The sequence below is a fragment of the Lipotes vexillifer genome, unplaced genomic scaffold (genome assembly GCF_000442215.2).
Source record: "Lipotes vexillifer unplaced genomic scaffold, Lipotes_vexillifer_v1.1 scaffold54, whole genome shotgun sequence".
In the NCBI taxonomy this organism is placed as follows: domain Eukaryota; kingdom Metazoa; phylum Chordata; class Mammalia; order Artiodactyla; family Lipotidae; genus Lipotes; species Lipotes vexillifer.
This window is the reverse complement of record NW_006789324.1, coordinates 3,830,407-3,836,683: the sequence shown is the minus strand read 5'-3', so window position 1 is coordinate 3,836,683 and position 6,277 is coordinate 3,830,407. Positions and strand designations below refer to the sequence as shown.

Genomic DNA, 6,277 nt, shown 5'->3' with positions numbered 1-6,277 from the left:
GGACATATATACACTACCAAATGTAAAATCGATAGCTAGTGGGAAGCAGCCACATAGCACAGGGAGATCAGCTCGGTGCTTTGTGACCACCTAGAGGGGTGGGATAGGGAGGGTGGGAGGGAGACACAAGAGGGAGGAAATATGGGGATATATGTATAGCTGATTCACTTTGTTATAAAGCAAAAACTAACACACCATTGTAAAGCAATTATACCGCAATAAAGATGTCAAAAATAAACAAATAAAAAGCAAATTTAAAAAAAAATTGCACAAATTTCAAAGGTCTCTGGCCTATGTTCCTTGTTGGAAATGGAGCCTCCTGCCTTTTTATTGTTAAAGGAGTTTCAGTTTCTTTCTTGAGATTATCCCCCATTATTGGATATTGATTTATTATTTTCATAAAATTGCAAATGGGAGCCTGTTGCCTGAGACCAGTCATAAATTATGAAAACGTGTTCAGCTCCTCAGTAGGAACTGATCTTCTTATGGGAAGAATTACCCAGAACTAAATTTAACTGCTTTGTAATGGTTTGCGAGAAGGTTTGATGTCCCTGGCCCTCTAATGAGGAAGGGAAAGTAGGAAGGGGCTAACATTTTCTAACAACTTACTAGGGACCAAATTCTTTGCATGGTACTCAATTTAATGCTCTTAACACAATGAAGCACAATCACCATCTGCTTTGATAGAAGATAAAATAGAGGCACAGAATGATGAGAGACTTTCCCCAGGCTAGTGAAGGAGCAGAGCCAGAGTCAAACCTAACTTTGTCTGCCTCTGAAGTTAAACCTCTTTCCAGTTACTGCATTGCCATTCTAAAGTGGAGTAGTAATATCTCAGCTAGAGGTGGACAGAGTGGTTTTTATTAATATCAACCTAAACCTTGTGCTCTTCAAGTTCTGAGATTTGCTCGAAGGAGCCATTAAGAAAGGACACTGATCCAAGGGCTATCAATTAACACATTCTTCATACACAGCTATAAGCAGCTATTTAAAACCTGGGTAATATCTTCCTAAAAATACGTATCAGTTGTCTGGGTATTTATGCCCTATCACTCTTGGTTTTCCACCCTTGACTCCATTAATAGAATTTTCCTTAATTCCTTTTCTCTTTTTATGGCTTCACAAGAGGCTAATTTGCAGGCAAAACTGCTAATTTTACAGTTGCTTTCCGCTTCCTCAGCATGAGACTGACTGAGGAGTTATTAATAGAAGAATAGGATTCCCTTTTCATCCTTTTGCTATTGACTGTTGTAGGAGGTGGGAAAAACTCCATTATTTAATAACATTTGTTCTTCATCAAAGGTCATCATTCCAGCCTTTCAGTTTCCACTAAAGTATAGCAGTATCAGCAGCCACAGCAGCTACTTTCTCTTCCTGAAGGGATTCTGGAATTCCTCCAGGTTATACAGTTGGCATAAAACTGTCTTTGAGATCCTCCTTGGGGATGGGGTCCAGCTGGGAAATTCTCTTGGTATTTCTGTGCATTTTCCAAATAGTAATTTCTAGCCACAATTATTTTTAAATGTGCCAGTCACCTACATTCCTGAAAAGGATGCTGAATTTGGGATATATTAGTTGAGAATTGTATTTGGCTGCTCATAGCAGAGAATAGAAATAATAGTGGCATAAACAAGAAAAAATTATTTTTCACATAAAATATGTTTTAAAATAGACATTCAGGATTGGTATGGTGACCTCACATTGTCATCAGAGACCCAAGCTCCTTCTGCCTTTCAATTTTATTGTCACTACCATGTAGTTTCCATCCTCACAGCTGACCCATGGTCTCAGATAGCCACTGGACACATGACTATAAATTTATGATTCTAATCAGGAATCAGAACATAGAGTAAAGGGCAAAAGGGACAGATCAGCTGTCTCTCCATCACTTACAGGACTTTCCCATAGGTCCTCCCAACAGGTTCTGTTTATATCTCAAGCTGTAAGGGAGACTGGGAACCATACATAGTCTTTTATCTGGGCACACTGCTGCCTCCATAGTAACTAGGGTTATCTTACTAAGAAGAAAGGGTAGGACAATATTAGAGAGGCAAATAGCATGTCTGCTACATGGAACAAAAAGAATGACTAAATAAAATTAAGCCAATAAACCCTTACTAAGCACCTATTTTAGGTCTGGAGATGAAATAGAAAGTTTAGATTAATTCCTTTAAGGAACAAAAACTTACATACATTATATACCTCATGTCTTCTTAGCCTAGAATGCTTTTTCCTTCCTTGTTCACCTGGAAAACTTGTATTAATTATTCAAGGCTGTTCTCCAATATCACCTGCTGTCTGATGCTTCCTTGGAAGATTCTTCCCAGGAAGAATTCATCAATTGCCAGTTGCTCAGCTCTGTCCCTATAGCACCTTATCCTTCACTCTACGTCACCACTTAATTCCTCAGAGGCAGTATGCTGAAGTGAGGGTAACATGAGAAGCAGGAAATGCTGACTTCAACTCCCAGGTCTGTTGCTTACTAGCATTGAGACAGATGCTTTTGCCCTTTGAGCTACAGTTTTCCTGCTGCAGAAGAGAGAACGCTAAGTTCCACTTCAGGGACTTTTGTGAAGATTAAATGAGATTTCTTAGGAAATACTATCCAAAAGAAATTTATATCAGTTATGTCAAAATTAAATAAAACCGATGTGAAAGTCCAAAGCATTTTTTAAAATAGAAAAGGTTACTACAAAATAGTAAGTTTTAAATTCCTGGTAATTTTAATGATTCTAAATCTATATGGACTTAAGATAACCTCAAAATAATGTAATGCAAAAAAAATGAAAGTGAAACTTCAGATAGAAATAGATAAACCTATGACCTATTAGAATATTATAACACAATTATCTGTGAAAAATTAAGCACAAAGGTCAGTAAAGATCTAGAAAATTTGAACAACACAACTAACCTGTTTGACTTAATGAATATCTATCTATCTATCTATCTATCTATCTATCTATATCAGTCTTGAATCAATGTCAGAGAACACACGTCCTATTTAAACACATGCAGACTCTTTATGAAAAACTGTCCTAGGCCATAATGAAATCTCAACTGCTTTCAAAGAATTGTCATCATACAGACCATCCTCTCTAACTGTAATGTAACTAATGCAGTGAAAAGTTACTCACAAAAATATAATTAAACACAATATAAAATTGGAAATTTTAAAATTTACTTTTAATGCCAACCCCAGTTAAATAAAATTCTCTACCTACTCTCCAACATCCTCACAGCAGAACTGATTAGAGAAAAACCAAAACCCTGCTGATTGGTCTCATTTTACATTCATGACCATTAAACTCAAGCAGAACTTTAAGACTGCTTGGCATTCATGCTAATTTCACTCATCCTCCTACTCTCTTATGTAACTACTCTACACCTTTTTCTCTTTCCCCAAACCACGACACCTACTCCCATACTTTCTCTCAGCTTAGACCTTGCTTACTATTTCCCTCAGAAGAAAGAAGCAATCAGAAGATAACTTTAACAAGCTCACATCAGAAAATATATTCACCTGTTTCTTCTTTAGCTTTTCTTATGACACATAAACTCTTCATGTACCCTATGGACTTCAACCCCTCCACTTTTACACCAAGTCCCACTTTCTGTCACCCACTCAAGAATAGCTCCAGCATTTCTCCACCTTATTTCCTATGTCACAAATTTTCATAATCACACAGACATGTGAATTTTTCCATCTTATAAAGAGAACATATTTTCCTCCATGTACTTCCCTCTCCCCTTTTACAGAAAAAAATCCTTATGATGGCTGTGAGAATGCATCTGGTGACCTCCAACTACAGGGAGTGTAACTGACCAAGAACCCAATTGCTATGATCTAAAATCTACCTCTACACTTGCACCAAGGCCATGTTTTGCACAAGCGACTTAGTCAGTGGCCAAGTATAGCAGGAACACTAAAGCAGGTACGTTTAGTCCACTAAATAAGACTCCTTTGATGCCTTTGGCTACAACTCTCTGATAGCCTTGTGGAAATGTCCTTTAGCCACATGGTAGTCTATGATGTGTCCATCCAACCTTCAGTCCCTTTCTCCCTCATGAAAGTCAGACTTACAAGCAGTTGAAGGACTATCCCAATCTTTTTAAGCTCTCTCCCCACTTTCTCTAACACAGGTATGTTTCCTAATAAAATCCTTGCACATTTAATTTCATCTGGGAATCTGCTTCTCAGAAGATTCAAACTAATTCACTCCTCTGAAGAGTTTACTTTCCTCACTCTCCATTCCTCTCCTCTCACTTTGTCTTGAATCCATTCTAATCAAGTTTTTGAGCCACAACTCCATTGAAACTGTTCTTGTCAGCAAATTCCAAGACTGCTCAATTGAAAGATTAAACTTCTCCATATTTTAGTTGCTCTACCAGCAGTATTTGATACAGTTCATCCTTCCCTCTTCTTCAAACTGAAAGGCTGACAGGATATACTAAACTGTAACTTGTTTATTCAACTGCTACTCACCTTCTCCATTTAGATGTTTTATAGGTATCTCTGATTTAACCAGCCCAAAACTGGGGATTTAATGATCTTCCCTCCAAATATTCATTCTCTCTTAATCTTCTTCAATCTGTAAACGAACATTCCACCTTGAAAGAGGGGACATTACTACATATCCTATGGACATTAAAAGGTTAAGGAGTAATACCACGGACAATTCGATGACCACAAATGTGATAACTGAGATGACCAATAGTCTGACCAATAGACAAATAATTTGACCAACAGACCAATAATTTGAAAGACACAATTTTCCAAAACTCACATAAGAAGAAATAGACAATCAGAATAGGCCTATATCTATTAAAGAGATTGAGTTTGGCTAAAGCTGGTCTTTGTCTTCTCTACATTAGTGAATCACCACTTCAAACAATTGCTTACTTTCTTCCCTGAAAAGCAGTTTCTGGTTATTGCTGTGGCCAATATTAATATTTTTATTGAGTAATCAATATTCCACTTATTGAGGGTTCTCTATGAGCTATTATGTTGTGCTAGTTGCTTTTGATATATACTTCTTACTTCTTTTAACAACCATCCCATTTAATGGATGAGAAAATTGTAGCTCAGTGAAATTTAGTTGTTTGTCCATTGTCCAACAGTTAGCTGAATGGATGACCTGGGATTTTAAAACACCTGTCTGACTCCAAAGCCTGTGCTTTCTCTATAGCCCCATGCTAGTGCATAAGAAGGTGCCCTAGAACCTATGAATCAATGAGATATCACTGTCCATTCACTAAAGGGTTAATATTTTTGCCTGCTCCTGTTCTAGCTTCTTGGAAGAAGATGTAGGGTCTTTACCTCTACAACATCTACCATGAAGCTCAACCTGAGCATTTGATCTCCTGCTAGTATGTTTTCTGATACATACTGGAAAATAAAAGTAGGAAGCCAGGCATGGTTTAGTCATACTTGTTAAACTTTTATGCTACCAGTCAGAAATGATGTTGACCTTAAAATTATGATTTAGAAGCACACATTCTGAAAAAGAACACAGTTCAATAAGAACAAAACCAGTAAGACCTGGGAGAGGCTTCTGAGAGCCCACAGATGATATGAAGCATAAACAGCTGCTATATGATATATTATTTTCTCTGGCATTCACTAATTATGGTGAAACTGTAAGGTGGTAAAGTTTTTCCCTGTACACACGTTTTTCAAGAGAGAAGGAGGGAAATCATGTTATTATTTTGTAGTTTCAAAGGGGCAAGAGAGAGGAAGTGATTTGGCAGGGACAGAAAATATGTTCCACCCACTTCTGCTATCCATTGCCTGCTTTCCAAGCATGTGAACTGAAGTGTAAGAAGTCTGGTAAACTAGAAAGTTAGAGTTGTTACAGACAGATATGCCTTTGATATCATTTATTTACTACATTTTTATTGAGGTAAAATATAAATAACATAAAACTTACCATTTCAACAATTTGAAGTGTACAATTCAGTGGCATTAAGTACATTCACAATGTTGTACAACCATTACCACTATCTAGTTCCATAATTTTTCTTAATCATAAATGGAAACCACATATCTGTTAGTAGCCACTTCCTATTTCCACCTTCCCCGAGCTCCTTGCAACTAATAACCTCTTCTCTGCCTCTACAGATTTTCCTATTCTGAAGGTTTTACATAATAAACCTACATACAGAGGCAAAAGACCTATACACCAAAAACTATAAGATGCTAATGAAAGGAATGAAAGATGACACAAACAGATGAAGAGATATACCATGTTCTTAGACTGGAAGAATCAATATTGTGAAA

At 37.0% G+C, this 6,277-nt stretch overlaps 1 pseudogene; it reads right to left on the bottom strand.

Annotated features, from left to right (window-relative positions):
- The window catches only part of LOC103074249 (bridging integrator 3 pseudogene), a 4,156-nt pseudogene extending 2,157 nt beyond the window's left edge, over nt 1-1,999 (bottom strand).
- Nucleotides 2,000-6,277: the final 4,278 nt, after the last annotated feature.